Source organism: Protopterus annectens, chromosome 8.part0 (assembly GCF_019279795.1).
Source record: "Protopterus annectens isolate FY-2018-M chromosome 8.part0, PAN1.0, whole genome shotgun sequence".
NCBI classification, from domain to species: domain Eukaryota; kingdom Metazoa; phylum Chordata; order Ceratodontiformes; family Protopteridae; genus Protopterus; species Protopterus annectens.
In genome coordinates this window covers 291522007-291549080 of record NC_056741.1, presented here as the reverse complement: position 1 = coordinate 291549080, position 27074 = coordinate 291522007, and the positions used below count along the sequence as shown (strand labels likewise).

The 27074-nt window shown below is 42.9% G+C and overlaps 1 protein-coding gene and 2 non-coding genes across 6 annotated transcripts in view; all 3 read right to left on the bottom strand.

Annotated features, from left to right (window-relative positions):
* MEF2D (myocyte enhancer factor 2D) overlaps positions 1 to 27074 on the bottom strand; it is a 1758957-nt gene that overhangs the window by 465498 nt on the left and 1266385 nt on the right. The gene's annotated exons all lie outside the window — the stretch shown is intronic.
* TRNAG-UCC lies at positions 4150 to 4221 on the bottom strand. Its single transcript has one exon. It is a non-coding gene; the product is annotated as a tRNA-Gly (tRNA).
* On the bottom strand, positions 9570 to 9641 carry TRNAG-UCC. Its single transcript has one exon. It is a non-coding gene; the product is annotated as a tRNA-Gly (tRNA).

The following is a 27074-nucleotide window of genomic DNA, read 5'->3' as shown; positions in this document are numbered from 1 at the left end:
ATGTAATGGCGCCAGCTGCCTTGCTTTTATAGCACTGTTGACCTGACATCAGCTCCACAAGTATACAGTTGGCTGATGCAGAAAAATTGTACCACCCTTTCGGGCCAGCACAGTAGAAAATACAGCAGGGAACTCCACAGCCAGCCCTCGCAACAGTGAAACACGAAGACCAGAGGCTGCATGTATGTGTTCACAGGAAATGATGACGGCAGGTCAGTGGTTGCAAACATCAGCCAAATGCCATTACATCAGGTTTGCCCTGAAGCTGGCCTGAATACCAGAGGCTTAGTAGCAAATGTCGGCACGCTTCCAAAACTGACGCAGTAAGGTCAGAGGCAAAAACAGGCAGGAAAGAGGATTACATCAGAGGGTCAACGAACGCAATGAAAATACAATAACATCATAGGTTATGGTGGAAAAAGAAACCAGTACCCAAGTAAATACCAAAAATTTTGTAAGGAGAGGCAGGGTGGATTGAAGGAAGTGCAGCCACAACAGAAAATACACTTGAACATGTAAGACCATGCTAAGTGTACACAACCGTACTATTGAGGTCTGCAGCCACTGTTGCTTGAATCACATTTAAAGAAGTTTCCAAAGCTGTCCAAGAGGGTGGAGGGGATCAAGAAGATTGGGGTTGGTTGTGATGCCCCTTAAGCAGGGACTGTGTCCTGTGGATTTGCTTTATGAAGGGTTCGTGGTAAGTACATGTGAAGGTATGAAAGAAGCTTGGATTGCTTGGTCCAGGTTGTCCCTGGTGGCAGATCCTCTGAGGAAAGCTGCAGAGGTGGATGGACCCCTGGTGGAATAGTTTTTTCCCCTTGTGGGGGTAAGCCCTAGCATTATTAGTAGCAGAAACTTGTTTAATGTGTATGGCATTTGTGCAGCCTCCTGACTGCTGAGAGGTGAAATCTGCTCCTGCAGATTGATTGGATAGCAACTGATCAGTTTTTCTAAAATATTTAGTCTGGTCTAGGTAGAATCTGATGTTCACCACATTTATAGTCTTACCCCTTGTTTTACCTACAGCCATTGCAGCTCTGATACTCTTCTAACTGAAGTGATAGCTAGAAGCAAGGCCGTATTCCAAGAGAAAAATTTTTGCTCTGCTGAGGCTGCAGGTTCAAAGGGGGGGGGGCAGGATGAGCTTTTCCAACATAAAGTTTAGGTCCCAAGCTGGGGTAGGAGCTCTTCTGGGTGGCCTCAAGTTGTTAGCCCCTCTTAGGAACTGTTTGATGAGAGGGTGCGAGAAAAGAGGTGGCTCTGTGCTGAAATGGCCAGAGGCATGAATTTTAATAGAAGAGAAGGATAGACCCTTGTGTAGAAGGTCTACCAGGTAATCCAGGATGAGAGGTAGAGTGGGCTGTGCCATTCCGGCTTCCTTAGCCTGGATCCAGGTGCAAAACCTTTTCCATTTGTCAGCATAATACTTTCTAATATCAGGGAGTCTGGCCTCATGTATAACATCTATAACTTGTTTGCTTAGACTGGCAGCTTAAGGAGAGGTCAGGGAATAAGCCAGGCTGCAGACTGAGGTTCTGCAATTGGGGATGCATGAATTCTCCATTTCTCTGGGTCAGGAGTGTTGGGATCAGAGGCAGGTGCCATGGTGGCAGGAGTGACAGGCTACGCAGCAGTGGGTACCATTGCTGTCGTGACCAGTCTGGGGTAATCAGGATTGTTCTCGGTTGTTCCTCCATTAGTGGTAGAGGGGGAAATGCATAGATGGAGAGGTTTACCAACTGTAAAGATAGAGCATCCACTTTCCAGGCTTTGCTGTGATGTTCCCTGTTGTAGAATTTGCTGAGCTGATGATTGGAGTGGAAGGCAAAGAGGTCTACCTTCGGGGTGCCCCATTTCTGGGTTTCAAGGGTGAAGGTTCTTTGATCTAGCTGCCATTCATGTGGGTCTAGCAGGTTTCTGCTTAGGCTGAATGCCAGAGAGTTTAGAGAGCCTGGCAGGAATTGTGCTAACAGGTGTAACTGCATGGCTGCGGCCGTGTGCCAAAGGGTCACAGCGAGCCTGCACAGAGGATAAGAGTGAGTTCCTCCCTGCTTGTTAATGTACTATATCACCTTGGTGTTGTCTGTTTTGATCAGCAGAGGCCCCGGGGAAAGTAGGGGTCTGAAAGCTGTCAGGGCATGCTGAACAGCTAACATTTCTTTTTGGTTGATGTGCAGATGTATTTGATTTGGGCTCCACTGGCCCTGAATGCACCTGCCATCCAGGTGTGCACTCCAGGCATAGTCTGATGTATCTGTGGTGAGGGTCTGGGTGGCATGGGGTAATGAGAAGTTAAGTCCCTTACTGCTGCCCACCAAAGAAAAACTTTCCTTAGACAAGGTATCATTGGTATAAGTTTCCAGGTCTTGACAGTGTTGACACCAAAGGTTTCTTAGGTACCATTGTAGTTTCCTCATATGCAGTCTGGCATATGGAATGAGTAGAATGCAAGAGGCCATGAACCCTAGAGCTTGCAGGATTTTCCTTGCAGATAACTGGGTCCTGGTGGCTAGTTGAGAGAAGCAGGTTGTTAGGTAGGTCTGTTTTTCTGGTGTAAGGAATGCTATCTGGGATGCTGTGTCCAAGCTTGCTCCCAAGAATACATTTTTTGTGTGGGTACTAGTTTTGATTTATTTTCGTTGATAGTATACCCCAGGAGGTCAGAAGGTCCTTTACAAAGGTCAGGTGCTGTAGCAGCTTTTCCTGACTGTCTTCCTGAATCAGGCAGTCATCTAAGTATGGGTAAATTTGAATATTTCTTTGCCTGTAAAAAGCAATGGCGGAGTCAGACATTTTGTGAAAACTCTGGGAGCAGTGGATAAGTCAAAGGGAAGCGCAGAGAAATGAAAGTACAATGACCCTGCTCTGAAACGTATGTATTTCCTGCATGATTCCCTGATTGTTATGTGTAAGTAGGCCTCTTTTAGGTCTAGGGTGGCTAGCCAAACATCCTTGGAAAGTACAGGAAGAAGCTGCTGGAGGGTGAGCATTTTGAATTTTGGTATCACCAGAAAGGTGTTTAGAATGGATAGGTCGAGGATGGGGCGCTGTGTGCCCTCTTTTCTGGGTACCAGGAAGAGTCTGGAGTAGAAACCTTGGCCTCTCTATTCTGCAGGAACATGCTACATTGCCCTCATTGAGAGGAGGGAAAGGACTTGCATTTTTTGGCCTCTGCCCACTGGTTTGGGGGGAAGATCTGGGAACATTTTTGGGGTTGGCAGAGTGTGAAAATAAAATTTGTATCCCTGGGACACAATGTTGAGGACTCACTGGTCATTGGTAATGGTGGTCCAGTTCCTTGCGTGGAAGGACAGCTTTCCTCCTAGAGGCAAGTGCAGGTGGACAGAGGGAGGGAATTGAAGTGTAAAATCATTGTGAGCTCTTACCATAAGGGGGTGGCTTTGCACTCCCTGGTTTAGAAGAGGAGGAACTCCACTGCTTAGATCTTTGCATTCCCCTGGGGCTGTTGTCTGGGGGGGCCTGCTTCCCCTGGGTCTGGGCTGAGCTGACCTGGGGGGGGGGTCAGGAAAGGACCAGTGCTTGGAGGGGCAATGCCTACTGAACCTCCATGGCTGGACCTGTAAGAGGTCTTTAACAGTCTGCATAGATTTAGCTTTTTTTTCCATCTTTTTTAGGACCTCTTCTACCTTGGTGCCAAATAAGTTGTCTTTGTGCAAGGGTGTGTCCAATAATTTGGATTTTACATACTCTGGCAAGGTATGTTCCTTAAGCCAAGCATGTCTTCTAAGTACAGAACCAGTGACTGCTGCCCTGCAAAATGCTTCTAGGGCATTAAAACCACATTGTAAGATGTGCTTAGTTACTTGATTTGCAGAAAGCATTAAGTCTTGTAAGTCTTTATTTTCTGCACAAGCAGGGAAGGAAGATATTTTTTGCTTAAGGAGTTCCACGGTATGTTGCTAATAGCAAGAGTAGCAGAGGTGTATACTTTTTTACCCCATCTGTCTAATGCTCTGGAATCCCTATCTGAAGGGGTGGGATTCTTAGCTGAAGTTGCTCTGATTCCTTTATTCATAGGTCGGTACTAGGCTAAGGGCCCATACAAGCCTAGTCATATCAATTCCCTGGCTATTTCTTCCCACACTATTTACTTCCCTGGACCCCTGTAATATTGTACAGACTTCTTGCATTGGCTGGGAATCGAACCCGGGTCAACTGCTTGGAAGGCAGTGATGCTCACCACTACACCACCAATGCTACAATCGATCCTTTAGGTCCTTGACAGATAACCTTGGGGTCAGCAGTAGGATTTTTGAAAATAAATTTGTGAGATTCCTGAACTCTACAGTAACTGTCAGGTTTCCTGGGAGCAGGAGGGAGGGTGTCAGGGGTAAGACTGGACTTCATACAAACATCATCTACAACATCCAGAACAGGAGGAATGGCCATAGGTCTGTGTTGTGGAAGATCTAAGAATTCCCTGAGTCTCTTTTTTGACTGAGGGTAGTCCTGACATTCCCATTGGAAATGCTCCCTTAAAGTATGTATGGTTTCCCCAATGTAAAAGTCCAAGGGTGGAGAGCTGAAGGGATGGATTCCTCTGCATCAGAATCCTCATAAGCATTCATATTCAAATGCATCAGTCATCGGACTCCTGTTCAGATAAAACTACTGGTGACAAGTCTCTTTTTCATTGGAAGGGGTAGCCTGGCTTTCCCTGATAAGCATTATAAGGTCTTCCGCTATTTTAAGCATTTGAGACTGAGGCAAGGGAGCAGGGGCCTGAGCTTGGGTTATCAGTCTTTTGGGTGTGGTTCGTATCCTGGGCCTTAGAAACTTTGTAGCTTTTGAAAGAACTGAAGATGTGGAAGAAGTCGTCAGTCTTTGTCGAGTATCGGTAGTACAAAGTAATTCCTCGGAAGCCAGTCCCTGCTCAGCAGCTCCGGACCCATCCAAAGAAGAGACATCCACACGATCCTTAGCTGAAGAAGAGACTTGTGGCATACCAGACTCGAAAGGGTCTCGTAGTGGCCTGCAAATCCACAGAAGTGGGCATCACTGAGGACTGGAGAACTGATGATTAGCTTAACGAAAGCATCATCGGCAGTTTTGGACCTGTGCATTGTTTTATCCTTATGTTAAAATTTTTTGTAGGGCTCACGCCCAAATAAGTTTAACCCTTTGAGATAAATCTGGGTTATTTGGTCTTATGCAATGTTCCAGGCAGCCAGCTGCAGTGTTTTCAGGTTTGGATGCAGGGTTTTGAAGTTGTTCTGTGTTAACAGCAAGGGAACTAGGGGCAGAGGCCATATGTGTCCCCGAGACATACTCCTCAGTAATGGTACCAATGTTGCCTTGGCCAGTCTGGAGCTATCAGGATGATCCTTGGGCGGTCTTCTTTGACCTCCAATAGCACCTTGTGCATCAAAGGAAGAGGTGGGAATGCATATGCTGCCAGGTTTTCCAACTGAAAGATAGGAGTCCACTTCCCAAGCAAGTGGGTGGTACGTCCTTGTGCAGAATTTTTCAGTTGGTGATTGTCTGGGGATGCAAATAAGTCTATTTCTGGTAGTCCCCATTTCCTTGTAATGGTTTTTGAAGATGTCCGGATGCAGCATCCATTCGTGGGCATCCGTGGCAGTTCTGCTTAGGATGTCTGCTAGTATATTTTCTTTTCTGGCACAAAATTGCTTGTAACTGAATGTTGAAGCTCAGTGCCACATTCCAGAGGTCCATTGCCATCCGGCATAGAGGGTATGAATGTGTGCCTCCTGTTTGTTGATGTACCACATAACTGTGGTGTTGTCCGTCCTTATCAGCAGTTGACCCTGTCGAAGAAATGGTCTGAATGCCTGAATTGCCAGTTTTACTGCCAGCATTTCCTTTTGATTTATGTGTAGGTGCAGCTGGTCTTGAGTCCATAAGCCTTGTATGCACTTGTCCAGCATGTGTGCCCCCAACCGAGGTCTGGGCGTCTGTTGTGATGGTCTGGCTTGGTTGAGTGCTGTGGAAGGGCAGTCGTTTGTTTGACAGGCCTGAGCCCACCATTGGAATTCTTGCTTCAGGCATGGAATTATTGGAATTTGGGTTTCTAGGCTGTGCTTGTGCTGAGACCATAAATTCCTTAGGTACCACTGTAACTTTCTCATATGTAGTCTGGCATGTGGAATCAATATTATGCAGGATGCCATGTAACCGAGAGCTTGCAGGACTTTTCTTGCTGTTAGCTGGTTCTGCTTTGTTAATGCCATGAAGTAGAAAGGGAGTTGCTCTTGTTTTTCTACTGTCAGGAATGCCATTTGTTTTGATGTGTCCAGATCTGCACCCAAGAAGGTTATCCTTTGGGATGGTATCAGCCTTGACTTTTTTATATTGACTGTGTATCCCAGGGCTTGTAGTAGATGAATGACCCTTTGCAAATCTTTTGTTAATTTGTTTTTGTTGTCCGCTTATAACAGGCAGTCGTCCAGGTAAGGGTAAATTTGAATTCCCTGAAGCCTGCAATGAGCAATTACTGATGCCAGGCATTTCGTGAATACTCTGGGCGCAGTAGATAAGCCAAAGGGCAATGCTGAGAATTGATAATGCTCTGATCCTGCAAGAAATCTGAGGTATCTTCTGCAATTTGGTCGTATGGGGACGTGCAGGTATGCCTCCTTGAGATCTAGCGTTACCAGCCAAGACTCCTTGCCCAGCATGGGAAGAAGCTGCTGTAGGGTCAGCATTTTGAATTTTGGAACAATGAGGTATGTGTTTAAAGCGGACAGGTCGAGAATAGGCCTCCATTGGTTTTCTTTTCTTGGTACCAGGAAAGTCTGGAGTAAAATCCTTGCCCTTGTTCCATAGATGGTACCCTTTCTACAGCTCTCATCCTTAGTAAGTGAGTTATTTGTTCTAGAGCTTCTGTCTTCTGATTTGGAGGTAGGTTTGGCATTCCTCTCTTCCTTGGTAGAGTATGGAAGTGAAACCTGTAACCTTGGTCTATTGTCTGTAAAATCCATTTGTCTCCTGTGATGTAATGCCAGTTTACTGAAAATAAGGCTAGCTTCCCGCCTAAGGGTGCCCCTAGTTGTTCCCTGGTAGGCGGTGCCAAAGCCAAGTCACTGTGATTGTCCTGTGGTAGTGGTAGTGGTGGCTGGATCTGTGGCTGTACCTCGCTGGTTGTTAGCCTGCCACTGACATCCCCTGTAGGCACCTCTGGATTGACCCCTGCCTCTTGAGCATCTATTCCTGCCTCTCGGAGCTCTGGAGGTGTCTGGAAAGGACCAATTCTTGGAAGGCCAGTTCCTGCTAAACCTTGGAGGCTGGACCTGCAAGAAATCCTTGACTGTCTGGACAGATTTTGCTTTCTCTTCCACCTTCTTCAGCACCTGCTGTGCAGGGGAGCCAAACAAATTAAGCTTATCCATGGGAGCATCTAGGAGCTTTGATTTAACATGGTCTGGTAAGGACTGTTCTTTTAACCATGCATGTCTTCTGATCACTGTGCCAGTCATGGCTGATCTAAAGGAAGCCTCCAGTGCATCATAGCGCATTTTAAGGAATGATTACTGACCTGCTGAATGTTATGTACCATTTCCTGTACAGATTTTTTGTCTAATGGTTCATCCGAGGACAGTTTTTTAGTTAACTGGTCTAACATAAATTCCTGATACTGAATCATGTGGAATTGACAGTTCAAGGCCCTAGCTGAAAGAGTAGCAGAAGTGTAAACTTTTTTACCCCATCTCTCTAAGGCCCTAGATTCCCTTTCAGAGGGGAGGGGGTTTTTGGTAGAGGTAGCTGCTACAGCCTTGGGTCCCTGGGAGGTAGTTTCGGGATCTGAAAAAGGGGCCTTATACAAATGATCATGTGTGTCCGGAACCCTGTAGTACCTATCGGGCTTAGCAGGGGCCGGAGGCAGAGAATCAGGAGCAGTACAATCATCATTAAAAGCATCATCCACAACAGTAAGTACTGGAGGAATGGCTAAAGGCCTATGCTGTGGCAAATGCAAAAAGGTTCTAAGCCTTTTTCTAGAGTCTGAAAAATCCTGGCCCTGCCATTGAAATTGTTCCCTCATAGCATGCAAGGTTTCCCCAAAAGAAAATTCCTCAGGCGGAGAGGCAGAAGGAATGGACTCTTCTGCATCACAGTCCTCATAAGGAGAAAAAGGGGCCTCTGGAGGGTCTGAATTATCTGATTCATCAGAGGAGCCATCTGAAGAAACTGGCTCAGGGGGCTCTACTCTAGTCCTCTTCTCTGGAGGTGGGTGAGAGGCCCTGTCTGGATGTGGTTGGGATCCCTGGATCAAAGAAATGAGATCCTCTGCTAGACTAAGCATTTGTGAACTAGAACTGGGCCTGTGAGAGGGGGTCTTAGCAGGCACAGATTTGGAAGTTTTTGCTGCTTTAGCCCTGGCAAAGGCCTTAATCGACATGGATGCAGGAGGCCTAGCAGCTCCACGTGCAGGGGTAGAAATATCCAAAGGGATAGTATCTGATAAATCCTGTGAACCTGCAGGAGCAGGTGGGATTTCAGTAGCAGATTCAGCCAGGCTGGAAGAGGCCTCGGTGTGGCAAGCTTTCGGCCGAAGGAAGAACCGTGGACTCGGTTTCAGCGAAACCGAGACACTCATGATTGGCTTAACCGTGGTTTCGGCCGAAACCGCGGACCGCGAGTGTCGGTCTTTTCTGCGTTTTAGAAGTTTGCGTAGTCGGAGTATCCGATGGCATAATGTAAGCAAAAGCGAGGCGAAAACTCTTCAGCAAATTCAGACCGACGTCTAAGCGTTCGTCGGTTGAAAGAAGCACAGGCTAGACAAGCTGCTACGTCGTGGTCTGGGCCTAAGCAAGGTAAGCAGTAAGAGTGAAATCTTTATGAGGTATTTGTTTCCCACAATTTAAACAGTTATTCACTTTTTCTGACATCGGCTGAGGCAAGAAAGAGTCCCCAACGGGTACTTAGCTTTAGAAGTCTTGGTACTTGTAGTAGTAATCTCTGGTTCTGACCGACCGGCACTTGCGAACAGCTTCTGCTTGGCGCCACGGCAAGAAAGACTGAGGAAAATGGCGTCGGCTGATGCCTTTATACCCGAAGAACTGCCGCTATGACGTCGGGTGAAGTGCGACACCAGCCGAGGCCAGACCCAGATTTTGGAATCCGGCCGACCGAAGGGCTGCCTGATGACAGGACAACCCATTTGTAAGGACTGCAGATGCATCCTTGAAGGACATCCAGTGACTGCTACCCTGCAAAATGCTTCTAGGGCATTAAAACCACATTGTAAGATGTGCTTAGTTACTTGATTTGCAGAAAGCATTAAGTCTTGTAAGTCTTTATTTTCTGCACAAGCAGGGAAGGAAGATATTTTTTGCTTAAGGAGTTCCACGGTATGTTGCTAATAGCAAGAGTAGCAGAGGTGTATACTTTTTTACCCCATCTGTCTAATGCTCTGGAATCCCTATCTGAAGGGGTGGGATTCTTAGCTGAAGTTGCTCTGATTCCTTTATTCATAGGTTGGTACTAGGCTAAGGGCCCATACAAGCCTAGTCATATCAATTCCCTGGCTATTTCTTCCCACACTATTTACTTCCCTGGACCCCTGTAATATTGTACAGACTTCCTGCATTGGCTGGGAATCGAACCCGGGTCAACTGCTTGGAAGGCAGTGATGCTCACCACTATACCACCAATGCTACAATCGATCCTTTAGGTCCGTGACAGATAACCTTGGGGTCAGCAGTAGGATTTTTGAAAATAAATTTGTGAGATTCCTGAACTCTACAATAACTGTCAGGTTTCCTGGGAGCAGGAGGGAGGGTGTCAGGGGTAAGACTGGACTTCATACAAACATCATCTACAACATCCAGAACAGGAGGAATGGCCATAGGTCTGTGTTGTGGAAGATCTAAGAATTCCCTGAGTCTCTTTTTTGACTGAGGGTAGTCCTGACATTCCCATTGGAAATGCTCCCTTAAAGTATGTATGGTTTCCCCAATGTAAAAGTCCAAGGGTGGAGAGCTGAAGGGATGGATTCCTCTGCATCAGAATCCTCATAAGCATTCATATTCAAATGCATCAGTCATCGGACTCCTGTTCAGATAAAACTACTGGTGAAAAGTCTCTTTTTCATTGGAAGGGGTAGCCTGGCTTTCCCTGATGAGCATTATAAGGTCTTCCGCCATTTTAAGCATTTGAGACTGAGGCAAGGGAGCAGGGGCCTGAGCTTGGGTTATCAGTCTTTTGGGTGTGGTTCGTATCCTGGGCCTTAGAAACTTTGTAGCTTTTGAAAGAACTGAAGATGTGGAAGAAGTCGTCGGTCTGTGTCGAGTATCGGTAGTACAAAGTAATTCCTCGGAAGCCAGTCCCTGCTCAGCAGCTCCGGACCCATCCAAAGAAGAGACATCCACACGATCCTTAGCTGAAGAAGAGACTTGTGGCATACCAGACTCCGAAAGGGTCTCGGTAGTGGCCTGCAAATCCATAGAAGTGGGCATCACTGAGGACTGGAGAACTGATGATTAGCTTAACGAAAGCATCATCGGCAGTTTTGGACCTGTGCATTGTTTTATCCTTATGTTTTTTCAGAAGATCAGTTGTCAGATGGCTCACCGAAGCCATATCGGAAGTTGAGGACTGAGAGCAAAAATATCGAGCTACAATAAGGGCCCAATGACGTATAGTTCTGGCGTTGAACAAAGCACAAAAGCGACAGCGAGGGACATCATGGTCTGGGCCTAAACAAGTGATGCTGTAGGAATGAAAGTCTCAGTGTGGTATTTGCTTTCCACAAGCAAGACAATTGTTACCTTTTTCTGACATCGGTTAGAGCAAGAAAAAGGTATCCCCAACAGGCTACTTTGCTTTAGAAGACTTCAACTTAAATTCGGAAATGAAAAACTCAGGTAGCAGCCAACCGGCACTCATGCGAACTGCTTCTGCTCGGGTTCCTCGGCAAGAAAGACTGATGTAATGGCATGAGCTGCCTGTTTTTATACCACTGATGACCTGACATCAGTCCTGGAGTGACAGCAACCAACGCAGAAATACTAAGCCTCTGGTATTCGGGCTGACTGAGGGCTACCCTGGCAGGGATAACCCAAATGTGATGACTGCAACAGTGAAACACGAAGATCATCATCAGCTTGCTACTAACTCCTGGAGGAAAAATTTAATTGCATAGATAATCAGAAGGTATTGTACAGTACACACCTGAGACCTACAACCAGTTACTCATGGTGTAAATGCTTAGACCTGTAGTGGATAAAAATGAGAAAATTTTAAAGGATTATAAGCAGTTTCTAGAAGAGAAAGATTTAACAGAAATTCCATTACTTATGGTAACAATGGATGTTCACTCCCTATTTACCTCCATTCCTAATGAAAAAGGTCTAGAGATGTTAAGGGAATATCTTATTCAGGATGGCACTTGTACCCATGTTCAAATAGATTTGATATGTATGTTGATGGACATAATATTATGTAATAATGTTATGTTGTTTAATCACCAAATATACTCTCCGAGGGAGGGGGTGGCCATGGGTACGTCTAGTGCCAACAGTTACGCAAATTTAATAATGGCCGTATGGGAGAGTGAACCATCTGTTAAAATAACTGAGTAGAAATCGGTAATATTTTACAGGAGGTCTGTGGACGACGTCTTTCTGTCATGGAAGGGGGAAGAGGCAAAGCTGGAAAGGTTTTTCCAAGCAGTGAACACCAGTACATCGTTTTTAAAATTTGACATGCAATACTCAAATTCTAGAATTGATTTTCTTGATGTGAGCATTTTGAGAGATGATGAAGGGAAATTCCAGACAAGTATATATAGGAAGGAATGTCAAAGAAATACTCTTTTGCATAGAAAAATATGCACCTACAGTATATCTTTGAAAATATAGTGAAAGGACAGGTCCTTAGGACCTCAAGGTTAACAACAGAAGAGGATAGGTTTAGAGAAGTGCTACTAACCCTGGATAATAAGTTGAGGGAAAGGGGTTATGCTAGCAACAAGGTAGCTGATACTTTTAAGGATATGAAAGTGCAAAGGTTGGACAGGGGCAAGCCGTACTTTTCAACTAACAGAAATAGGAATGATGTTAAGAGTAAGATGCCCCTAACCAATAAAATGTGGGTACCTATAACCAATAAAATGCGGGTACCTATACATTACTGTAGTAATGTGGGGGTGGTAACAGAAACAGTGAGAAAGTTCTGGCCCATCCTTACTCAGGATGAAGAAATAAGAAGTATAGTAGGTGACAAACCTAGTTTCCAGTTTAAGAATAAACGATCTTTGAAGCAGATGCTTTGTTATTCATCTGGGGGAAAGACACCAGGACAAAGGAGGGATAGGAATGAGGGCACGTACCCATGTAAGAATTGTAATCAATGCCAGTATATATTGGAAAATAATGTTTTTATACATCCAGATTCAGGACAAAGATATGTGTTTCATGTACTGGCAGATTGTAATAGTGAAAACATTGTTTATTTGGCCAGGTGCAAGGGATGCCCATCCTTTTATGTAGGTAAGACGAATAGAAAATTAAGGTATCGCATACGTGAGCATGTACAACACATACAGAAGAGCACTGAAACTAATGCACTGGCAAAACATGTCTTAGCTACAGATCAAATCCATGCTTTTGAGTTTACAGTGAAAGAACAAGTTCATGAAAATGAAATATTTTCTGCTTAAAAACCTCAGCTTTGGCCGGCTAAGATCTAGCTGTATTCAACTGGACATATAAGAGAATTTAAGTACCTTTAGCTGCACTTTTTTCAAATAATACAGTATTTAAATTGATTTAACTGTGTTGCATGATTATTAATTGAACTGGAAGTTTTGACTTTGTTCTTCAGTTAGTTTTCCCAATCTTAGTGGCTTTGAAACTGCCCATCCCCTCTTGTAAATTTGTGTTTGGATACTCCTTCTGGGCCCATCTCATTTGCTCACTCAACTGAGTGCAGTGAGATCATATTCTGATTTCAGGCACTCCTACTGTGTACAAAGGGAGCATCTGGGAAAGAGAACAAAAAAAAAATTAAGCTTGTTTCCTGCCTTTCCTGTTAAGTGGTCTAGACTGTTTGTAGGCTTCTGAGCCCCCAAGCCTTTCTGTGTTGGAGGGAAGCCTTCTAGCTTAGTTTTGTTTCTTGTAACTAGCCAGTTTTCTAGTTTCAGCACTCAAATCTGTTTCTTTGAACTCAGCACTTGTTCAGAACTCATTGTAAGCACTACATAAGCTGCAAATTACTACAGCACTCAACTTTCCTCACTTGTCTAGTGGAAAGCAGTTTTTAGTACTTAATAAATAAGCACTTATCCAGGCATGTCTAAGGGTCAGCTCCCAGTGATTTCTCTTGTCTACCTGATGAATCTGGGCATCTTGGGGCAATGCAGTAATTGCCTCATGTACACAGACAACCCTCTCCTCCTACCACCCAACACTACAACCTGTGAGAGATGCACTTGTATAGCCAAATTGGAAGCAAAACTCTCTTCACCCAAGACTGGACTACACAGTCAAGAGGAGAAGGTAAACACTTGCACCACACCACACTCATCACATAGTCCCTCAAAACCTACACCACCAAAACGCACACATAGAAACACAAAACACACACCTACATTCGTGAAGGCTCTCAATAAAAACCTGCCCAAGCATCAGGGACATCCAAAGCATAAACGTAAGCAAACTCCACCCCCAACACAACCCAAATGACACATAGCCCACAAACTCAGTGTGCCACTCAACCACAGCCCATAAGGCATAACAACGTACCCAACACTCTAGTCATAGGTGACTCTATAGTCAGGCACACTGATGTTCCACTCACTAGACTAAACAAGGAGAAAGTTACATAACGCATGCACTCAGGTCACTCCACAATAAGTACAAATATGACACTGTCATTGTCTATGTTGGTGTGAATGACCTGAGACGTACCTCCATGGACTACATGAAAAGAGACATGGAGGAGCTCTCCGATCTTGTATCCCAGGCAGGTATGACCCTAACCCTGAGTAGCATCCTGCCATCACCCAGAATGATACCACAGTACAAGGACAAAATGATTGACTTCAACAATTGGCTAAGCTTCTGGTGTCACTCTAAGGGGATCCAGTATTTGTCTGCCTGGGATGACATGATCGACAGTCCATGATGCTTTGCCAGAGATGGCCTGCACCTGTCGCCCTTAGGAGTCCGGATACTGGCTAAGGCTCTTGCCACCCCTATAGTGCCTTTTTTAGGCAAGGTTCAAATGACAAATTCACCACCATAACAGGTACAAGCAAGCAAAATCTGAGGGCAATGCTACTCAATGCTAGAAGTCTAAACCTCAAAATGCACTCACTCGAGGCACTACTTAAAATGGAGAACATTGACATCTGTGCAGTGACAGAGACCTGGTTTAAAGCTCCAGAGAGCACCCTTGCATTACCAGGCTTCAATTCATACCACACCTTTCGGCCACCTAACCCAGAAAGAAGCACTAAAGGCGGAGGCGTGTCCATATTCATTAAGGATATCCACACGTCCAGGCTAGTTGCACAGCATAATGCATCCGAGATTATCCAAGTGCAACTAACTCTGGGAAAGACCGCAATCCAAATTGTAGCTTGCTACAGACCCCCCACCATGCCCCAGGATTCACACTCCTCATTTCTTGATACACTGGAAAGTATTAGGGTACAACCCAACACCCTAATAATGGGTGATTTCAACTACCCCACCATTAACTGGGAAAACTACTCATGTACCAACTCTTTTGCTCAACGTTTTCTAGAATTCATAAATTCCAATGCCTTGGATCAACTTATTCACACCCCCACCAGGGGCAGCAATATACCAGACCTGGTCATTACCAACATGGGAAACCGGTGTTCCACACCAGAGGTCAATTCCTCGTTGGTCAGATCCGACCACAAGCTAATCAGCCTAGACATCCACATCCCACCTCCAGCCCCAATTAGGGAAACCATCGTAAAAAGCTTCTCCAAAGCCAACTTCGCACTTCTTAAGACAGAAGTGGCAAACTTCATGACACCCATGCAGATGGACAATAGAAGTATGACTGCCGAATCCTACACAAATGCACTTTATAAGCACTTACACGACTGCATGGATCATGCTATCCCTAATAGAACCAAGATGTTATCCTCCAAAAAAAGTAAGCTAATTTGGTGGTCCTCTGCCATAAACAAACTCTACAACAGAAGAAAGAAACTGTTGCAAAAAAGAGTAAAATCCCATGACTGGAGGAACTCCCTGGTCAACCTCAGTAAGAAGCTGAGATCCCTCATAAAATCCTCCAAAGCTAGTTACAAGAACAAAATTGCCACTGACTCTAAAGACAACCACAAAGCATTCTATAGCTATGTCAAGAATCTAAATGGGAACACTCAGATCTGCTCTGAGTTACAGCACAATGACACTAAATATACAGAACCAACTGATACTGCCAACATCCTAGTAGATAGGTTCAGTGCTAACTTTACCCCCCTCTCACCCCTTAGACAGCCCATCTCTATACCGGAAGAATGCAGAGTTCCTATAATCACGGCTGCACAGGTAAAAAACACACTCTCCAAAGCCAAGAACACAGCATCCATGGGACCTGACAATATCCCAGGCTGCGTTCTACACGAACTACAGAATGAACTGACACCCTACCGAAGTACCATGTTGAATCATAGCCTCACCTCAGGCTTTGTACCCACTGAATGGCGCACCGCGACAGTTATCCCACTCCACAAAGGGGGAGCCACGATGGACCCCGGGAACTACCGCCCCTTTAGCCTGACGAGCCTGGTCTGCAAGGCCATGGAACGTATCATCGTGGAACTCATAAACAAAGACATTGGTAATCTCCAAACTCTGGACCCTACCCAGTTTGGATTTGTAAAAGGCAGATCATGTCTCCTAAACCTGACTGACTTCTTTGAAGCAGTCACCAAAGCCATAGATGTGGGTAAAATGGTTCACACAGCTTATCTAGATCTCACCAATGCTTTCGACACCATTCCCCACTCTGGAATTATAGATAAGCTCACTAAACTAGGTATAAATCCCTATGTCACAAGATGCGTTGCCAACTGGCTCACGGACAGAACCCACACTGTGAAAGTAGCGGACTCCAAATCCGACATCAGACCAGTGACAACTGGAGTACCACAGGGTTCAGTCCTGGGTCCTCTCCTGTTTGGTATCTACTTCTCTGAAGTGCAGGCCAACACAGAAGGTCTTTGGCTAACAAAGTTTGCAGATGACTGCAAACTAGGCGCCATAATCGAAACTCCTAATGATGTGGACAAACTACAAAAGGGCCTCACTGAGACAGATACCTGGTGTCAAAGCCATGTCCTGAAGCTCAATGCCAAAAAGTGTATTGTCATCCGCTTTGGTAAAAACTCTGTACCCATGAACTACCACATAGCTGGTAGTCTACTTAATGTCGAAAATGTGATAAGAGACCTTGGGACACAGGTGGACAGTAGTTTCTCCTTTGATAATCACATCACTACAGTGGTCAGGAAATCCTTCTACGTGGCTCATCTCATCACAAAAGGATTCTCATCCAGAAAAAAAGAGGTCATTGTTCCCCTCTACTCATCACTCATTAGACCCATTATAGAGTACAATGCCCCTTTTGATATTTACCTCACAAGATATCTACAACAACTGGAAAGACCACAGAAATACCTCACAGAGAGGATTACTGGCCTCAAACAGATGCCCTATGCAGACCGCCTCAAAAAACTACAGCTTTACTCCATCGCATATCGCCTACTCTGGGGCAATCTCTGCCTAACATACAAAGCTATGTCAAACCCAGAGCTGTTGGACATGCTCCACTTAAAGAAATCCCAATCCCTGTGAGCTACACGCTCTAAGGACCTAAACCTTGTCACCACAATAAACAGAACATGCTGGAGGGATAGATTCCTGTCCCAGAGACTTTCCATACTCTGGAACAGACTACCTATCTATGTCAAACAGAGCTTTTCATTAGCACTCTTCAAGAAAAATCTTGATGATTGGATGGGAAATGGGAAATTCACCCATGGGGATCACTTCTGTGGCTCTGCTCAACAGGGGCACAGGAAAATAATTTTCTTGGGTGGCGAATTTTGGCTAGGCTTGTATGGGTCCTAGGGCCGATAGCCTAGTACCTACCTATGAACCTATGAAAGAGGTGGGGACATTAGAAACACCACTGAGACCTTGGAGACACGCTGGATAATTAGATTAGGGACAGACTGGGGAAAAGGGTTGAATCATAGAATTCCAAAACAACCCATTTTAAAGAATAGAAGTCTGTTCAAATAAATAGTATGGATTTTTATAGTTATGTTTTCATATATGTTTTTTATGTAATAATGAATGTTTCAAGCTACGTTGAATGTTATAACATTATAATAGCATTTATAGGAATGTTTTTATTTTTAGGAATAATTTTAAGGGGCAGATGAGATTATACAGCATGTATATATATATATATATATATATATATATATATATATATATAGTTGCTTGAGCAAATGTAATTTAAAGCATTGGACAGGCAAAGGTTAAACACTTGGAAGATGGATTTATTTATAAGTTCATGACTGTATGACTTGGTTTAAAAGAAGATGCGTTAGAGTAAAGAATTTTTTTTTTTACGAAGGTCTGAAAAGTGGTGCTTGAGACCACAAAAGCGCTAACCATATTCACTGTTTTTACCAGTTATTTTACTATTAAACCTGCTTTTGGATATTTCAGCAGTGGTCTGACTTTTTGTTGCTGTTGGCTGTTACGCTGGATGGTGCTGTGTGTATAATTCATGTGATACAATATGGTAGCATGCAAGCAGCTATAACATAGGAGGTCTTCAGTATTGCCTGATGGACCTGTTGCACTACTGAAGTAGGTGAGCTCCAAGTCAGAGCAGCTGGCTGCAGCAGTGCCCCATGTAAGGCAGAGGACAGAGCAACACACTGCAGCACAGGCAAATTAGTTGAGTCTGGTCCACAACTATGGGTCATAGCAAGCACAACACAGTACAGAAATGATGCTACACAGACAAGAGGGGCGGGCATGGTACAGTCATCATTGTTTTCCCTGTCTGGGTGGAGTACAGTGACAGGTGACAACAGTGGTACCATAGGCATAAGGCTAATGGCAGCTGAACATGCTAGCTAAATAGGTACCAAGTTGGGGGGCAGTCAGGGATCACATTTCCCAGTGTTGGGGTGCAGCTTTCAAGCTGTGAACACTGGCCAGATGTATCATCTGGTCTTGAAGTGTTGGAGTTGGATCCGTCCTACGTGAATAATGGTGTAGCTGTTTGTGAGCATGTATGAGAAGCCTATCATGCCCCCTTCAACATGCAACAGCAACAGCCAAAAAGTCTCCATGAGCCTGAGCATGGCCACGGCTAGCAGCTGCACTAAGAACAGCAATAAAGGACTGGGATGATACAAAACTGTGAAATCCAAAATGGCTGCTCTGAAGGGGTATCTCTCCATTGCAGGCATTGTCCATGACCATGAGAAATGACACACCTAGATGTGGAGATTCCCATGTCCAGGGTGACAGTGATGCAGCCCCTTGTGTAGTTTGCACCACCTAGTATGCCTAGCCTGTGACAGTCCACCGTACATCTGGATTCTTCCATGACTTTAGCGGTCATTTGACAATATCCTTACTGATACACCACTGGATGCCATTTGGGCCAGCACTATCCTCTGGTGTATTTGCTCTACTGAAGTCCTATTCCTGATTTGCTCATTTTAATGCAGTCTCTAGCAATACTGTAACTTTTTATCATGGTACAATGGGCCTCATAGTTAGGCTGTTATGATAATTAGGCAATTTAGTGTAATCATCTTTGAATCACTGCCATAACATGTTATGCTATCATCCAAGGAGACAGCACTACCATGATCTTCTCTGCCTGTTCCCATGTTAAGAGGTCACATGCACACTATGCTTGTGTACTGAAGGTGCAAAGCATGTAGCACTGCCTATATGTGCTAGTGATACTTTCCACAGTGTAGGACTGTTTCTGGAGCTTCCTAGCCCAAGATCAGACAGGTCTCAAATCATTACTTTTATCATGGTAACCTCACATTGAATATCTAGCAGTTTTGAAGTTTCTTGTTTTTCTAAGGCTTGACAAGTGGATCTTCCCTCACCTGCCACACAGACAAGTTTTACGGTGATAGCTCTTGAGTGTGATACACCAGCTGCCTCCTCTTTAATCATGGCCATAGAATTTATGTTTTGTTGATTCTGGCATCACTGCCTGTATCTGACCCTAACTGAAATATGCATTGGATGTATAAGCTTTAAAGAACTGTCATGCAATAGATTTTTGAGCGAAGTAAATGGGCATGCATGCATGCTTTACTTTGGTTCCTGTTGGGCTACCAGAAGGGCTCAGTCTTCCACCTGGACTCTTCAGAAAGCAGTGAATTTGCATATGTTCAAGGCCAACAGGAAGAACTGATGGACTCTTTAGTCATTAATTTAGACTACAGAAAGTCCAGAACAGTTTTTCTAGTATGTTGACAATGGTGCTGGGTATTTTAATTCAATTGATAACCCATTCCAGTAGTACAACTTCACTTTTATGGGGACCCCCCCCCCATCTTCTATTTCTTTAACAAGAGAATCTCTGTAATAAATAAGATACACGGGATAGGAAAACAAACTAAATGACAGCAAAATTCTACTTATAACACAAAACTATTCTGTTCATACTACTTCAGACACAGTACCCATGCCAGGATGCTTAGATTTTTGGACATTAACTGACTCGACTGCATGATAAAAATGACATGCACTCCTGTGTACAACAGCAAGCATTCTGACAGGCTCATAAAGAACATGCTACCATTTGCTTGTAGCGGAGTTAAACAATATGGCTTGGTTCTTTACATTTCAACATTTTCTATCCTGTGTGAAGCACTACCTTGTCTAGTTTTCCTTATTTTCTAGTCTGTGTACAGACTGTTTCCTCATTAGTACAGCTGTTATATATCTTACAGTGCTCAAAAATATTATACAGATTTCTAAGGCAGAAACATACAGAACAAAGGTATTTAACTCATCTGTCTACCTCAAATGCTTTTATTTACTAACTATAGTAGGTAGAGAAATTATAGAAAATATCCCAACTACTTCTTCACAGTCAGAAAAATATTAATTCAAAATACTTGCTAACCTGAAAGTAGACAAAAATACAAAGTACTTGTGAATGGAAACCACTGCATCCAAGTAATCACGCAGTAAAAGGAACTCAGCATGGCATATGGCAAAACATTTTTTATACGCAACACTCAAACTGATGCTTTCAGCTGCAACTTGAGACAAGCATTACACTCATGAGAGATGTGCCTGTATTGAAGAACTAGGGATGATCCCGCTCAAGAGGAAATCTTTACCATTTAGACCTATAAGATCTCCAAGTAGAAGTCTTTCTTGCCTCCTTAAATGCATGCAACATGACCTGAGAGTAAAGGTGCCTAAAGGAAATCAAAGCCCTATCATCCAAACCATTAGATTTAAGGTTTGAAGATTTGGATGCATCAGTGATCCCCTGTCCACAGTTAGCAAGTCCACTGTATGTAGTATTTTTTGGTGATTGCCCTTAGATAACTGCATTAGAAGGGAGAATCAGTGCTGTCTGGACCAAATGGTAGTCACAACAGCATTTTTGGAAGGTACCTCCTTATCTTGAGAAGAACTTTGGAAATGACAGGAAAGCCATACATAAACTTCCCTGTCAAGGAAACTGACAAGTCATCCATCTTTTAGGCCTTTTCTTGCAAGGTGTCATGATGCAGAACAGATTTAGTTGTCTGTTGAGTCTGTATTCAAACAAACCTGTCTGAGCTATCCCCCACTGGAGGAGTACTTCTAGAAAGAACTTTCGGTGTACTATCCACTACTGAGGGTCTGTCAAGATTTGTTCAAAGGCACTGGCACTGTATTCTTCTCTGAATGAATTTAAGGTGCCTTGAAAAAAAAGGAGGTGCTGAATGGCTAAGTCCCAGGCCATCACAGCCAGTCTGTACAGTGGACAAGATCATTCCTCCCTTGTTTGTTCACATTACAGTGGTACTGTCTTTAATCACTTGTAAAGAGCCTTGAGTCTAAAGATGGTTCAGGACTTTTATGGCATTGATAACAGTCATCATTGCTTTGTGACTAATTTGTCTATGTATGTTCTGTGATTCACAAATTCCCTTTACCTTTATGTCTTGGCAGAAGAACCCCAAGCAAAGTCTGAAGCATCTGTGGCTACACTCAAACAAGGGCAAGGAGGGGATAAGGAGACTTCCACGTTGCAAAGCACATGACTGGCCCAAAAAAGAAGTTCTTTCTTTGCATAGTATGGCAATGCTGGGCCCGTACTAACTTGAGGTATGACTGTATCCTTCTCATGTGAAGTCTAGCATAAGGAATAATCAAAATGGATGAGGCAATAAAACCCAGAGCACTTACAAATCCCCATGCTGTTACCATTGCTTGTTTTTAAGATTCAGGAAATATTCACTTTTTTTCTGGTGGAAAGAAAGCAGTCATTAGTGAAGTATCTTGGTGGCATCCAAAAATAAAACAGTGTGAGATTACTTCTTTATGTCTAATGAGAGTTCTAGCTGATGAAGAAGGTCCTTTTAAAACTTTACAGCTGGTAGAGCTCCCTGGCTGTATGGAGCTGAAATAAAAAAATTGTCCAAGTGAAGAAAAAATGTGTAGGTCTTGAAGCCTGCAGTAAGCTATTATTGAAGCGAGACACTTGATGAAAATTCTTGGAGCAGGAGAAAGTCCAAAAGGTAGAGAAGTAAATCGATAATGTAATCTCAAACCATAGTGTCTTCTAAAAAGTGTGTGAATCTTGTGAATGATAAGGTAAGCATTGTTAAAGTCCAGAGAGTGATTAAAGGAGTTTTTGGAGAGAGAGAGAAAATGGAAATAGGTCTGAAGTGATAACATTTGGATTCTTAGAACCTCAATAACGGTGTTTAGTCTGGGGAGATCTAGAATGGGTATCCAGGAGCCCTCTGTCATGCATACCACAAAATATCTGGAATAAAAGTCTTTATGACTCTCTAAAGAAGTTAGTCCGGACTGGCTGGAGGATTCAGGTGATGCAGATCTTTGGGAATCTGTGGAATTCTTGAATGCATAGGAAAGTACATCCACTGGATTTAGTAACCATTTTTATGATGTCTCGCATCCAGCAGTCTGTTATGTTAGATTCCCACAGAGGAAGGGAATGAGAGATCTTCCCTGCAATTTTCTGAGAAAGGATGAGAAGAGAAGTGGAGATGTGAAAAAGACAGCTAGAAATTATTGCTTTGAGAATCGGATCCTTGAGATATGTTAGACCATCTTTTACAGTCTCTTTGTCATTTCTTTTTAAATTGACCTTTTACAGATTATTGATGTGCAGGCTTGGGTGGTTTGTAAATTTACAGACAGTATTTTGAATGCAGGTGGATTGGACACTCTAAATTGGCCATAGGTGTGAGTGCATCCATGTGTGTGCCTTCTGTGGAAGGTTGGGCGCCGGGCTGGCAGCTCAACACTGTAAAACTCCACTGCCAATCTTGAGTGGACAGGTAATCCGCTGTGGCGACCCTTAACTGGGAAAAAGCCGAAAGAAGAAGAAGGTTTGGGTGGTTTATGAAAGAAGGAACCAGTATTAGAAGGACAATTCCTTTTAAATTTAGGAAGTGTACAAGGAAGAGATATTTTCCATTTAAATACTCCTGTTAATGATTTACTGAACAATAGTTCTTTATCGAAGGGTGCATGTAAAACTGCTTTAAAAGCTTCAGAGAAAATTACCAACTTAACCAAGCATGCCCTCTCACAACAGAACCAATGGCAGCTGCTCAAAAAGCAGTATCCATAATACTGTTTTCACATTTAATAGTGCATTTAGCTACTTGAGAAATAGAATTTAAGCATGCTTAGAAGGCTAGATAAAAGATAAGAATCAGGAATACCATCAACAGTTTGCTCCATATTGTCTACAACAGCCTGCAGGTAGTTTGTCATAACAGTTTGATACCTGACTGTTTTGAAAGATAAAGAGGCTGAAGTATAGAACTTGTTTGCTGTATTTATCAGGGGCTTTGATAGCTTTGTGATTAGGAAGAGGTTTAGGAAATGGAAAAGTCCTAACGTCTTTATCAGCATCAAGCAAAATTACAGCTGGATCTGCTACAGGATTTTTCTAAAGGTACTTGTGAGACTCAGGAAGTCTTTAAAACCTATTTGACTTTTTAGGGCTGGAAGATGACAGTCTGGATAAGGAAGCGGCCAAAAGGCATCTTTAAATGGCCCTAGCACCAGAGGAATGACAAGAGGTTTAGAGTGCCCACATTCGAAAGTCAGTAACATCTTTTCTGGCAGTCAGAAACCTCTCTAGCCTCCCATTTAAAGTAATCATTTATTTTGGAAATAGTGTCACTAAAGAACATTTCCTCATTACGAGAAGAAGATAATATACTCTCTGCATCAGATCCAAAAATTAAGGGGCGGGTTTTTCTGAAGCATAATTAAGACCCTCTCAGTCACAGTTACGTCTTCATCTTCAGAGGAAAAGGAAACTCACTTCCTTTTCAAAAGGGTATAGGATGAAGATCATTTATTAGACTGGAAGGTCTGAAGGGCCTTGAACAGACCCCATCAAAACTGAACCAGTTGTGTTTATTAGTTTTCTGACTGGGAAGTATACTGGAAGGTGGAGAAATACGTTTTGTTTTCTGTGCACTTTTATGCAGAACACCAGACATATGGGCTAGTGCCCTAGATGTCCTTACAAACAAGCAGTTCCTTCACCCTCAGTCAAAATTAGCCTGGATTCTACTTACTGGTAATTTCAGCTATAAGGTTGGTTGCAATGGATGTGCTTGGCTATAAAGGTTTCCAGAGGGGCACCATTAAAGCACCCAGGGAAAAGGGGACGACAGTCTGGGGGCTGCAAAGATGTCAAAGCAGATTCACCCATTTCAGTATGTCAAAGCAGATTCACCCATCTCAGATAACCTGAGCGAAGTGGCTGTCTGGTTATTATTAAGCAGCACTCCAAAAGAATTTCTCTTCTTTTTAGACTTAGCGGCAACAGCAGAGGAAGCCGTGGACAATGCCATGGTAGGGTGACAATGTCTGGAGATGCCTGCTGTTAAGGTATGTCCTAAGGGTATTCACTCTGCTTTGGATAGTCTTTGGAGTGAAAGCTTGACAAATCTGACAAAAGTTTTACATTATATTTTGCCTCTAAGCAGAACAAAAAACTCAAGTGGGAGTCTTTGTATGGAATCTAATGCCCATATTCACCCTTTCTTTTTTATGACAAACATAAGAAATATTTCTCTCAAAAAAATTACAAAAAAGAGGAAGTGTCCCCAATGAGGTACTCATCTGTCTGATACTTTGTGCTAAAGCCAGCTGTAATGGATGGCTAGATGCAATGCTGACAGACATCTACAAATGTGGACTAGCAGCAAGAAAGGCATAAGTTTGGGCATGGTTGCACATCCCTTTTATACCAGTATGTCTATTTGTGCTAAGGGCAGATGTATGGAACAGAAAGAAGGAGCCTGAGCTTTGTGTGTTGGACAGATATAAAAGACATCCTAGTGGATAGTAAGGAGCTTGAACTTTGCAGACCAGCTGGACATATAGGATATCCTAGCAGATAAGTCCCATTTATTAAGAATACTGCAAGAATGAAATTATGAAAAATGTGTACAATCTACAGCAGTGAAAACTGACACATGAATGCACTCACGAAGATTATGAAAAAGAGAGATTGAAAAAACTTTACAGCATGCACATATACAAAGGCATTTTCCATACCAAAGACATTAGCTGTGTCCCCATATTAACTGTAAGCCCTTATGTATCGATGCCTTGAAGAAACTGGCAAGAACCAGTAAAACTCTGCATTGGGAAACACTGAAAAAGGACTACCAACATTACTGCAGCTAGCAGATAATACCTGCCACATTTTCCCCAAACCAATGGCCACACAGGGTGTTCTTGGCTTTTAAACATTTTGAAATAACATGGTATGTTGAATACTTACAGACTATGGAGGGGGGAAAGGACTTCAAGCTAAATTAAGGTACAGAAGAGTTGAGACTGGAACAATAGATGCTTACCAGTAAGATTCTACTTGGTTTTCAGATATTATGAAAATATTGCACTGATTTTAAGCAACTTTATATAAATTTACTGAATTAAACTGTGGCAGATGAAAGTACTGGCTTCCCTACTGAAAGCCCTACAATTAAAAAAAATAAATAAATAGCAGATAATTACAGCGAATACTGAAACATTTTCTAATGCCATTATAGTGTTCACAGTTGTACCCCCAATGTTATATATACTGTGAAACCACTGTACCTCAAAGCATGGAGAATTCTCTTTAGTAGCAGCCATGTATTTAGCACACATACTAACTTTGCAATTCTAATACTGCACTTCTAAGGATTACAAATGTGGTCCTCAAAATTTAAAAGGGAATCTGAAAGCTCATCTCTTCTTAGAGGATCCAGGAGATAACGATGTACAAGCTGGAGGATGCAAAGATACATCAGATGATTCACCCATCTCAGATAAATTCCTGTGTCAAACACCACTGATATAACATATTTAATTGAAGCTGTAGGGTCATCATTTTATAACATTTCTACCTCTCATAGGTAGAATGCATGAAAATGCATATGAAAATACAGTTCTTCATTTCAGTTGTGCTTCCAGAACAGATCTCCATAAATACAGTCCAGGTTAACCTGAGCAGATGTGGAAAAAAAAAAAAGCTACTCTTCATTAAGTAGATCGTCTGTGCACATTAAGAGCTATTACTACAGATGAATAACATCAAAACTTGAAAGCTACCATCTTAAAATGTTTCACAGATGCTTGTTGCAGTGCTGTTTCTTAGAGCTTTTGTACGCATATATTTTCATAACACACCCTACACTATTTCTTTATTCCTTGGCCAAATATCCGTTAGTGTAATGAATATCATCTCAAGTCTCCTCTGAAAAAAGGCTATAGATCTAGTGCAACTGACCTGGTCAACATATGCATGCATGCATAAATAAGTAAGTCATTTTTTTCTTGCATCTTCTCCTCACTTTTTTTTTTTTTTGCAACATCTATCTCCACTTAAAATCTTTACTTCAGCAAGTGATTCTCAACAACATATTAATCTTTCTGGTGCAGTTTTATAAATAAACCTTTTACCACTTCTTAAAACCGGAGTGTTTAGAACTGATGAAAAGGGACTAGGAAACAAAATAATGCAAGGAGTATCTTTATGCCTGACTGTGTTTTGTCTTTAAGCACTCCACTAAGCAACGTTCATCTAAGTTCCTGAGTGACTACATTGTTTAAACATGTAATCAAAGTCACGGACTCGCACCTTCACTTGCTCCAACTCTAAGTAGCAAATTACCAAGCTGATAACATTACTAAAACACAGAGGCTGCAGAAGCTTTGCCATGCTGTTTGTAAGTATTTTAGTTTGTTAGATGCAATTCATTCCTGTATTAAAGAGGGACTTTCACAGCAGAAGAAACCTGCATTAAAATACTGTATATGGATCATGCCAGTAATATAGAACAAGGTTATGAAAACCAGAGATGTGGAGTGCTGAAGCTATTTAGGAGAACTGCATATGTCAAACATGTGCAAACATACTAGCACCAGAGAACTCCACGTGATTTAAACTAAGACTGGATATGCACTGGCAACAGCTACCCACCTATCCTTCTGGCCTGCCGAAGAGCACAGTGTCAGTCAACAAACAAAGGAAGGTGGGGAAATATATTCTTGAGAATGTACTGTCACCTTTGTCTAGTTTTCTAGAAATGTGTGCTACTTACAGAATTATATGTACCACATCAATGATAAACTTCCACATAACCTAGCTGGTACCTACTGCTTCGGTGAATGGTGATGCTAAATGGTGTACACCTGTACAATAATCTACTGATACAGAATATTATTTTTATACATAATGACTAATTAGATACTAATCCTCATGGACTACTTTTTTCAGTCTGTCCCAGAGCACTGTCTTGTTAAGTGATTTGCTCAGAGTCGCACAGT